Genomic DNA, 12,162 nt, shown 5'->3' on the forward strand with positions numbered 1-12,162 from the left:
TGATGTCAACCAACTACCAATTGTTTATGAAATGTTTCTTGGACCTTGGTTTCACAAATGAACCAAAATGGGACTGATTTTATGGGTTGAAGTGTTTGAAAAGGAAAAGAAAGCAAGAAGACAGATTTGTCTTGGAAATTTCTTGAACTTTGGTAGTTTTGTTAACTACCTTCCCGTATGAGTTTTTATTTGAAATTTGATAAAGGATTAGCCCTCATATGGAAGTTGAATTGTGACAAATTTGGTGTTATTCTAAGACCATTTCGATACCCAAATGATGTGCCAAAATTGTTCTTCAAATCTGAAAAATCTACTGAACTGTCTTCAATTTTGGCCAACTTTGAGCTGCTATATTTTGGCACTCAAAACTCCGAATTTAGTTCCGTTTGATGTGTTTGAAACTTTGTTTAGAACTCTTATTGTGGTACGAATTTTGGAGGCTAGTTCACTTTTTGTGAATTTTTTCGAATTTCCAAAGTTTACCGAAAACATGATCGAAACTGTCTTGTATGCTCAAGTGAGCCACTTTGAGCTGAAATTTGAATGTCTTCCGTTTAGAATCTTGGAAAGGTGTCTTCTGGAAACTTTTAGTAATTTGAACCAAGATTCCAATTGTATAAAGTTTTCCAATTTTGGACCTACTGAGTGCAAGTTCTGATTTTTCTAAATTAGGCATGCAAAACTGAAATTTTCCGATCCAATGGGAAATGAGTTTTTGGAAACTCTTCCCTATCCTTTGAGATTGATTGACCGTTTTAAATTTGATTTCACGAAAGAAATCAATTTTTCCTTGTGTTATTAAACCCCACTTTTGAGTCTCGATTTACGAGTAATTAAGGCTCTCTTTCATGATATTTTCCTAGTATTGTACAAGTGTACAATCCTTCTTGTTAACAAGGGGTTTATAAGTGATAGTGTGTGATAGTAAATTATTATTTGCTCAGGCGCTCAAGGGGACCTTCAAGAGGATCTCGAAGCAGACGCCTAAAAGTTGTTTAAGCACTTACTCCCTACTTTGATTGGTGAGTGTCAAGTGCATGATTTGTTGCAACTATGTGAATTGCTTCTTATGGATTGAATGATTGATAATTGTTGAGTCGAGTGTGTACTTTATCGCACTCGTTCTCTTTCAACTGATTGTACAACTGAATTGCTCATGACTGAATTGAGATTGATTGACTGAATTGCAACTGATTGACTGCATGTCGTTGGAGTGAATCTCCTCGACTTATAACTGAACTGCTTGCATGTCGTTGGAGTGAATCTCCTCGACTTATAACTGAACTGTGGGGACGCCCAAATCTCAATTGGCCAACCTTGCGACTCGAGCCAGCAAGGGCTTGGTCGAGAAGTTTGGTGAACCATGAGATAACTGTAAGCTTGATCTATTGAGAGATCTTGCTTGGCCTACTCACGTAGTAGTGCTTTTTATTGAAGTACGGGTCCGGTGCGGTGAATGGTGGACGAAATTGACGTGTAAGTGGAGTTTTACGGACTTAAATGCCGACCCGGTTGACGGAGTGTCATCGCAGGAAGATATTTAATCGAGGCTTGGCGAAGCAAGTGGAATTTAGCTCCTGAGAGCTCCTGTATCCTCATTGAATGTGTTTAATTGAAAATTGTGAATTGCTTAAATGTTACAGCTTTAATTCTTGCTTAAATGCCATTGTTACTTAAACTATGTGTTTTGCATGTTCATGTTTTCTTGGTCTCACGAGCAACCACTCACCCCGTTAGATTTATTTTTCTTAACAGGAGCTGAACTGGAAGGGGTTATGGAAAAGCCTACTTGATGGCTCTTTTGACTAAAATTTTAGAATGTATTTGTCTAGACATCCTTTTGGGAAGTTGTATATTTTGGAAAGTGGATGTATTTTGAACTTGTGATATAAGATTGAATATTTATGTATGGAAATGATTTCGTGCCTTTATTCCGACTTTCATTGTTAGTCGTTATCCCTTAAGTTTGGACTGGAATTGTACTGAGTCCTGGTGAGAGTTGGGTAGGCGTCCCGCTAATACCCTTGGGTTCGCCCTTGGGAGAAGTGGGGGTATCACAGTTGGTATCAGAGTTTAGGTTTCAGATCTTTGTAGTGTATCATAGGCTTAAAAGTTTAGGATGCCGGACTGTGGGATTTGATTGTGTATTAAGTGCAATGTGACCTTGGTGCTTGATGTTTTAGCGAGCAATATTGAAGTGTTTGTGTTTTATTAGAGTGATGTTGAATACTAGTGTTTTATTTTTGTTGGAGTTAAATCCTTATACGTTTATGATTTATTGTCTTGTGGACTCTACTCAAAAGGTGATTCCATCTCTTTAAGTTGTTCTTGAGTTGAGAACTTAAAGCGACTTTGATTTCAAAAGTTTCTTGATGTTGTAGCACCATTTTGCTCACACAACACTATAAGACTTTAAATTTCGAGTTATGTTGGAGGTGAGTCAAGATTATGGATTTAAAATGGCCATCTGATGAGTTTAAGGGTTGGACACCTTGCTTCCTCCACTATTTTACTTGCCGAAATTTCGGAAGAAAAGTTGAACCATTTGAACAATTTTGGACTCCATTTTGAACTTGAAAATGAGACATCTTTTGTACTCCTTTTGGTTTGACCTATTACTCTAGCCTGTATAGGAACTTTCATCTTGAATTTAGTGAGGAAACTTGTATTCATTGGAAATTTTAAACTAGGAACTTAGAAAGTAGCTTAGGCTTTCGGATGGAATTTGAAAGTTATAATTATTCGAATGATGTGGTTTGGTATCGTAAATTCTTCTAGTTTTGTCCCTAACTAGGCTTATGATTTTACTTCTTTTGATCCTGCCTAGGATGGTAGGGGTGGTGCATGCCGTGAGGTCTTTTGTATTTTGCTTGCATGTACCCCTATATTTTGTGGCACTTAGTTGCCTATGTCCTGCATTTGACATGATCTCCCGACTCGTACTATGACTTTTGGTATATATAAAGAATTGTGCTTTAATTCTAAATATTTTTGGCAACTTGTATATGCATTGAGCTCTTTTATGCTTTACTATTCCTTTTCTTACGTCCATAGACTTATATTAAGTATGGTTCGATGAGGACGAGGAAAGGATTGTGAGCGTGGGTTTAGGCAACCCCGCACCCCTAGAAAAAATAAGGGATCACGGAAGGAAAGATTGATGGATGGTCTTATGTACTTCAATGGGATCCTAGCGCTAGATATGAGTCGGAAATGAATGAGAAGATTCGACCTACCAATGTCATAATGGATTGACCTAGTTGGGTGTCTAGTGAGGTTTTTCCCTGTGAAGTTTTAATAATTTCTCTACACGTATCTTGTGATCGGTCCTGTGGACATGTTCCAACCTTTTATGAACGTTTGAACTCCCAAAAGTATTGCGTTGGTTATTCATGAGATGACTTGAACTCATTTTCCATTTGTTTTAATTGAATAAAAGCATTTTCAATTTTTGCTTGACTATCATTATATATATATATATCCACTCACCTGTTGCCCTTTTTCCCACAAATATCTATATATATATGTATACATTTTGAACCCGCATGAGAATTGAAATTACGCAGAGTTTAAGTTCGGACCTTTTCTGAGGACTAAGAATGAATATTTGTTGTGAATTGGAGAGTAAGAATGACCGAGCTTCATGTACCCTTAGAGTTAGCTCTTGAGTTAGATGTGAAGGGTGGTAAAAGTGTTGGGTCAAAGTTATGCATATATGAACCTGCATGTTTGCTTATCTTTCTTAAAGGCAATTTCTAAAATATACGTTTTACTCAAACGTAACTTTTCACTCGAAACTTCGAGGGAAATTTTGAAACATCCTCCATGTATATGTTATTTTATTATGCATGTGTTTTAATACCCACGCATTGAGTTGCCTGATTAATCTTCTTAAACATATATGAGGAATTTGAAATATGTATTGATGATTATGGCAAAAACATTATTTGAAATTTCTTATTAAGAAAATTTAGTTTCGAGCCATGAAGAAAAGTTTGTATCATTAACTTTAATTTTGAAATTTTGAATCGCATTCTGCCACATACATACCCAAATTACATTATAGCCCTCGATTATATCTCGCATGTTATGATTGACTTGTTTTGGACAAATTGAGTCCGAAAATTTTGGTAAGCTTGGTTTTCTATTGAAAATATATCCTTCCATTCAGGTTTTGAACTACAAGACTTAATCATTTAACTAGAGTTTGAATTGACCCTAGAACCAACTATTCTTGTGTAAGTCCTAGTTTCGTGAATGGTATAAATAAAGTGTGATCACTTGCCCTATGATTTGGAGGTTAAGATTCCTACGGGAGATCAGTGTTTAATTGTTAAGTGCAAACTATACAAGGGTGAAATTTGGCAGATCTAGTGGACCTAATAACTAAGGGGTATGCTGTGATATTAGGGATGGATTGGCTAGCTAGGTGTGAAAGTAAGCTGGTATCGTCTGCTCTTGTATCAAGAATCCGAACTAGAAAATCTATGCATACAGAAGCATGAGGATATTTAGTTTTTCTTATAAATACACCCGGGGATAAGATGAAATTGGAAAACGTACTAGTGGTGAAAGATCCATTAGGAGAGCAATGTACACCTTATTTGAAAAAGGATTCAGTAGAGAGAGTGAATCCTGTGGAGGGCGCTTGTACCCTTTGTTAAGAAAAGATGGAAGTTAAAAGCCATGCGTGGACTTTCGAGATTTGAATGAGGTGACCATTAGGAAAAAATACTCTTTTGCCTCACATAGATGAATTGTTTGACCAATTATAAGGAGCCAGAGTGTTTTCTAAGTTGGATCTAAGGCAAGATTATTATTAGTTAAGGATTTTAGAAGGAATTATACCTAAGATTGCTTTTACTTCAAGACGTGGCTATTTTGAGTTTGTAGTCGTGTCTTTTGGGTTGACTAGTGCACCGGCAGTTTTCATAAACTTGATGTATTGAGTTTAAGCCCTATTTGGATTAGATAGTGACGGTGTTCATAGATGAGCTATTGGTGTATTCTAAGTCTCGAGAGAATCAAGAATGGCACTCGAGGATAGTTTTGCAAACCTTGAGAGAGCATTAACTCTTATTAAGTTCAATAAGTATGAGTTTTGACTGGAAGAAGTAGAACCTGATGAGAATTGTCCTTGGAAGAAATGTCGATAAAGCTTTTAGGTTGAAAAGTGAAGGAATTAAGTTACAAACAAATTCCCCTAGTGAAAGTTTGATGGAGAAATCATGGAATGGAGAAAGTGACTTGGAAGGTAAAATGTCTATTGGGGGAAAATCAAAGTTTGATTGCTAATTGGATGAATAGAAATTGTGAGATATGGATTGGAGAGTGTGAGTTATCGATTGATCTGATAAACATAACCATTAAGGGAATGATATTGTCCTAGGTGTGAATTTCGAGAACAAAATTCTTTTAAGGAGGGAAGGATGCGAGGACCCGAATTTTTTCCTTACTTTTAATTCTATTTTATTGGCTTATTTAATTATTTATTCACCCGTTTTCTCCGAATAATTTATTTCAACCATTTTTTTTAAAAAAAGAAGACTTTATTCATTCATGTGAAAGACAATACAACCACAACGGTACCAAACCACTGACGAACTAGCCTCTCCTCCTACGGAAGCTAGGGAATCCTAATCTATCCATTCGTCTATCTCCGCGGACCAGGGGAGGTAGCATGGCAAAAGAAGTAAACAAGGAATCCTCACCACTAACGGCACCCCATTTAGCCAACCTGTCCGAAGGTTTGTTAGCCTCTCTGTAGCAATGTGTGATGGACCGGAATAGCCGCCAATGTTGCAACAAGTCATCCACTTCCAACTGCAGCTGCCAGGGACAGGCCTGATCACCTGACATGATGCGAACCAAAGATAGTGAGTCCACCTCGAGATGCAGCTCTAAAAACCCCCAAGCAATGCACTGTTGCACCCCATGGGCTAGCGCCTTCAATTCCGCATGTAGGCTAGTTAAGACACCAAAGGAACACGAAAAAGCAAGAACGAAGCCTCCCTGAGAGTTCCTGACCACGCCCCCTCCTCTACTGGCCCCTAGATTTCCAAGAGAACACCCATCCGTATTGAGCTTATAGCCCCCATTCAGGGCCACCCATTTAACCTGCAAAATGGTGATTACTTTGGGCCGAGCCACTAAGGCTAAGTGCAAACTCTCCCACGAACCACTAGACCACCCTATAGATGGAAACTGAGCATGGAGTAACTCCCTTAGCCTAAACAGGACTCGGTCAACCACCCCTCCCCCATCTGTCCTTCCCCCATTCAGCAATGCCCTGGTTCTCGCACACCGCAATTCCCAACAGATGAGTGAATGAAGTATATGATAAACAAAGGCCACATACCGCTGCTGGGCCGGCCGGATCCACCACGACACAGCCAGGTGACGAACCGAGTAGATACGGTCTGAGTTCCCCAGTTGAGTTTCGAAGGCCCTCCATACCTTCCGTGCAGTTTCCCTAGTGCAAAATAGGTGATTCAAGCGCTCCTCCTGGGGAACAGTGCAACAGAAGCATCTAGAAGGCCCGTGGACTCCCAACCGGTGCACCTGGTCCAGTAAAGGCAACCTACTCGATAGCAAGCGAATCATGAAGAATGAAATAGTGATAGGGAGCGACCCATGCCAAACACAGGCGGCCCCGAATGACCCATGCGAGTGGCCTCGAACAACCGACAAGGCCGAGGCAATTGTGAATTCCCCGCTGGGGGTTAGCATCCAAACCATCCTGTCCTCCCCCAAGAGAGATGGCGGCCTACAAGCCAAAACAAGCCGTACCAGCTCCGGTTACAACACCTGAGAAAGGGAGCGAACGTCCCACTCACCACCCGTCACAAAATCCGTCACTCGGTGATCTTTGAATTCCTCCACACTTCGGCATAGGGACCCGGATCCCAGCCAATTATCATGCCAGAAGTCCATAGCTCCTGCCCGTGCAATCCAACTTATGTGATCCTCCGTAACCCCTTCGACCTCGCACATACGTTTCCATGTATACGAATTACCTATTCTCTCATCTGCCAAACAAGGATGCCTATCCCTACAGTACTTGGAAGCAATAAACGTAGCCCAGAGAGACCTCCTCTGTCTAAACTTCCATCACAACTTCATGGAGACCTGGATTTCCCCAACTTGAGGACCACATTTCCCCCGCGGGATGTTTTCCCGATATCCATCACAAGTTCCTGAGCTAGCAAGAAATTCTCTGATATCTGACGCCCTTTAACAAACCCACTCTGCTGGGGAGAGATGATTCGGGGCAGAAGATGAGCGAGATGACCCGATAGAATGCGGGAGATCACTTTATTGACAAAGTTGCACAGGCTGATCGGTCGGAACTGCGTGAAGTCCTGAGGCGCGGGCACCTTAGGAATCAAGACAAGGAACGGTGATGCTACGGGGCAACTCTGCCCCAGAGAAAAAACTCAAAATGACTTTGTGAACATCCTCTGCCACAACCTCCCATGCAAAGGTGAAGAATTTGCCTGTAAACCCATCCGGCCCTGCCGCACTGTCCCCATCCATGGCGAACACCGCATCTTTAACCTCATTCATGGTGGGAGGCTCCATCAGTAGGGCATTATCTTCATCCGTCACTATCTTGGGAATAACGTCTAAGAACCCATACGAACTAGTAGGGTCGGAGTCTGCCGTGAAGAGCTTTTGGAAAAAGGAGACTGCCTCCTTACTAATGAGCTCCTTGGACTCCACCCAATCTCCGTTGAAGTCTTAGATCCGATGAACAATCGACCTGCACCGTCGCTCCGCCACCACCGTGTGGAAATACTTAGAATTACGATCCCTATCCCTCAGCCACTTAACCCTCATCTTCTGTCTCCAAAAACCTTCCTCAACGGCTAGCGTGTTCCTCAATCGCGCGCGGGCTTCAGTCAATCCAACTAAAGCACGGTTTGATGAATCCTGTTCATGAGCCATTTCTGCCTCCACCACCACCCTCTCCGTGTCTTTCACTGCCTGAAAAATATCACCAAAGGACCTCCTGGACCATCCCTTGAGGACCAGCTTGATCGCACGTAATTTTGAGGCCAATACCCCTAGGGGAGGACCAGACGACTCGCTTGGCCACCCCTTCCTGATGACATCGAGTAACCCCACTCTGGTGGTCCACACATTTAGGAAACGAAATGGTTTAGGCTTGTTGTCTACCCGCGTAGAAGCAATCAACAATGGCGGGGCATGATCAGACGGGTCCTCGCCAAGTGTTGCACCAAAATATTGGAGCCCATACGGAAAGCATCCAAATTGAAGAGTAGCCGATCAAGGCGTTTCAATATTCGGGCCCGCCCATGCCTGTTGTTGCACTAGGTAAAGTTTGATCTAGAAAACCCTGCATTCGAGACTCCATTCTCCATCATGAAATGCAAAAAGTCCATCCCTTCAGAGAAGCAGAAAAGCCTCCCCCCTCGCTTGTCACCCTCATTGATTATGACATTAAAATCCCCGATTAAGAACCAAGGGATATCGGATGGCCTATCCACCGTCAAGTCCGCCCATAGCAGCTCGCGCTAGTGTGGAGTACATCTAGCATGAACAAAGGAGAAGCAGAAAACAGATGGGAGCAAAGGGCTATAAATATGAAGCGAGACATGCTAATCCGACTCGCCCACTATGACCACAGAATGAAGTGATTTATAGAAGACCCAAACAGTCCCCCCATGGTTAGAGACACTCCGGTCCATACCCAACTTCACCTGCACACTATCAGTGCTACCTAAATCCACCTTGGGTCACAAATCGCTACCAAATGGAGGGAGTGGATTTTAGTTAATTTCTTGTGTTTTCTTAGGTTAGGGGCTCGAGAAACACCCCTTATATTCCAAAAAAACACTTTAAACATCGGATAAGATGGAGAAGAAATTGACTGAACTCGACTTACTCGAGCATAAGGTGCGGTCAGAAGGGAATCGGGTACGCACACCACGGAGCTTGGGTAGCTCTACCCCCGGGGAGCTTTCGCCACTGTTCGCATGAGATATCGAGCTTGGGGGAGCAACAACCGAGTCAAGGTGCAATCTTTTTGAAATTGACCCCCTACTCTTTGGGGACTGACAAGCTACCGTACCTCGTGGAGACACATTCCCAAATCTCTCCTGGAATTCACGAAGCTTCTCCGCAGACTCCCCTTCATCCTCCATCCCCACATGCTACTATGGCCCCTTCTCCTGAGTCGGTCCTACACCCCATCCGTCCTCCATCTCCACCCCACCTCCTCGCAAAGGGCGCACCTACTGCTCCTGCTCTCCACACGCATGACCCACCAGGAGCTCTTGCTGGTCCCCATCGTTGTCCTCCTCTCGCCTTCCCTCCGTCAAGACCTTATCAGCCATAGCACAAAGGATCCTATCCGCAGCCTGTTCAATCACCTCGTCCACCAGCATCGCTACATCTAGCCTGAGAAAACCTTCCAAGGCGACTCCCTCCTGGTGGGTATGAAGAGGCCGTAACAGCTCCTCCTCCACGGCCAGCCCATCGCCAACACCCACCACCTTCCCCCTCTCGCCACGCTGGTCTCCATCAGTAGCGTGCTTTGCTTCTTGCTGGGCGGCAACAGAGTTAGCCACCTCACTCCTTTGTTGTACGCCCATTACTGGCAGCACCGCCACTGGATCATGCCCCACTGCCAACGCATAACCATCCTCCATCCCCTTCACAACCTCGCCACGCTGGACATCCTCCGTAGCTTGCCTTACATGGAATATTGTCCCACTTATTTTTTAAAATGTCCCGTTAGCAAATTTAATTTTTCGGAGGCTCGTTTATTAAGAAATAGTGAATACATGTTTTTCAAGGCAATATTTGAATCGAGAGTGCAATAATCCTAGAGAATTAAGAATGAGTAATAATAGACTAAGAAAAGTCAATTGATGGATTAGAGGTGAGTGGGTTAAAAATTTAAGCTTATACCGCGAGTGCGTCGAAAGTTTCCCGAAAGTCACGTCTGTGCAAACTAATTGGAGATTTGAGGAATTAATACTTGTGAGAACTCATGTTTTTTTTCAAAAATAGTTATTTTTAGGATTATTTACCCTAGTATTAGTGAGTTATATTATTGTTATAAGAATTTCTTTTAAATTTCGCTTTATCGCGTGAGAATTGAAAGTTCGCGTATTTCGCGTCAAAATGGTTAAATGGAGATTTAAGAAACTTATACTAGACTACGAAGAGTGAATAATTATGGTATTAAAGGAGTTACATTGGAAATTTAGTGCACAAGTAAAATAAACTCGAGAGAAAACGGACACGAAACGCACGCGCGTGAGTACTATTCATAGTTGACTTTTGCTCAAAATTTTAACCACAAAACCCTCAAGCTTCTCCAAGAAGTTTCACTCATTAGCACACTCTCTCTCTCTTCTCACCAAGGCTGGCCAAAAATCCTCAAGGAAGAAGAAGAAAAGCTCTTCACAAATTTACCTCAAAATTTGCTCCAAATCCTTCACAAATCACCATCCAACCTCAAAATCACTTGGGAATTCACTTAAACTAGAAGAAAGACCTCATCTTGCCGGTTTTCTTAGGAGTTTTTGGGACAAAAATTTCTGGTTTCTCTTGAAAGCTAGGAGGTAACCATCCAATCTTTCATTCTTGGCTTTAATGGGTTTTATTCTTAGCTTTGAAGCTTGTAGCTTCATTATTGTTGTTAGTATTTGGATTGGATTGGTTGATGTGGGCTCTATGAATTCCCACCTTGGTTGTATGGGCTGATATGATGAGTTAATGTTTGATTTGAGTTGTTTAAGTGTTGGTTAAGATGATTATGGATATAGAATTGATGGAAAGTTCGAAGGAAGTTGCGTAGGATTGATGACCGAAATCTGTCCTGTTTGTACCGTGCATTTAGTTCAAATTTTTGATGTTCAAATGACCTTGAAACTGGTGTATATATGTTGTGTATGATGTGTAGAAAGTTTCTACCAAAAATCATTTGGATTGGTTGGATAACAATTGAATTTTGGCAAGAACAAATCTGGAAAATTCGTGTAGCAGTGGTCCACTGGTAGTATTCTTTGAACGAACATATCTCTCTGTTCGGAAGTCAGAATTGAGTGCTGTCAGTGGCATTCAAAACTAGACAACCGAAGTTTTCTAAAGGTGTAAAATGGACCTTTTAATTCGAACTGAGTCATCTGTAGTGATAAATCAAAGTCAGCTGCCCTGTTTTGTGAGCCTATCCGAGAGAAAGGTAGAAGCTGCATTTTGTGGCTCTATTTTCTCTCACTTAAGAATTGATTTTGAAAACAGTTTATTGTGATAAAATGTAGCCTCATGATTCTAATTTCCAACGCCACCAACCATTCTCAATTCCAAGTTGTGTGGAGTGAGATATGGTTCGATTTCCAAATTGCGACAAAACTGGAAAACCCTTCTTTTGGGCTCGCTGACTGGTTTGGTTGTTAGTGAGGTGTCTTATTTTGAAATTTTGATGTCAACCAACTACCAATTATTTATGAAATGTTTCTTGGACCTTGGTTTTACAAATGAACCAAAATGGGACTGATTGTATGGGGTAAAGTGTTTGAAAAGGAAAAGAAAGCAAGAAGACAGATTTGTCTTGAAAATTTCTTGAACTTTGGTAGTTTTGTTAACTACCTTCCCGTATGATTTTTTATGTGAAATTTGATAGAGGATTAGCCCTCATATGGAAGTTGAATTGTACCAAATTTGGTATTATTCTAAGACCATTTCAATATCCAAATGATGTGCCAAAATTGTTCTTCAAATCTGGAAAATCTATTGAACTGTCTTCAATTTTGGCCAACTTTGAGCTGCTATATTTTGGCACTCAAAACTCCAAATTTAGTTCCGTTTGATGTGTTTGAATCTTTTTTAGAACTCTTATTGTGGTACGAATTTCAGAGGCTAGTTCACTTTTTGTGAATTTTACCGAATTTCCAAAGTTTACTGAAAACATGATCGAAACTGTCTTGTATGCTCAAGTGAGCCACTTTGAGCTGAAGTTTGAATGTCTTTCGTTTATAATCTTGGAAAGGTGTCTTCTGGAAACTTTTAGTAATTTGAACCAAGATTCCAACGGTACAAAGTTTTCCAATTTTGGACCTCCTGAGTGCAAGTTCTGATTTTTCTAATTTAGGCATGCAAAATTGAAATTTTCCAATCCAATGAGAAATG

The sequence above is a fragment of the Coffea arabica genome, chromosome 11e, assembly GCF_036785885.1.
Source record: "Coffea arabica cultivar ET-39 chromosome 11e, Coffea Arabica ET-39 HiFi, whole genome shotgun sequence".
NCBI classification, from domain to species: domain Eukaryota; kingdom Viridiplantae; phylum Streptophyta; class Magnoliopsida; order Gentianales; family Rubiaceae; genus Coffea; species Coffea arabica.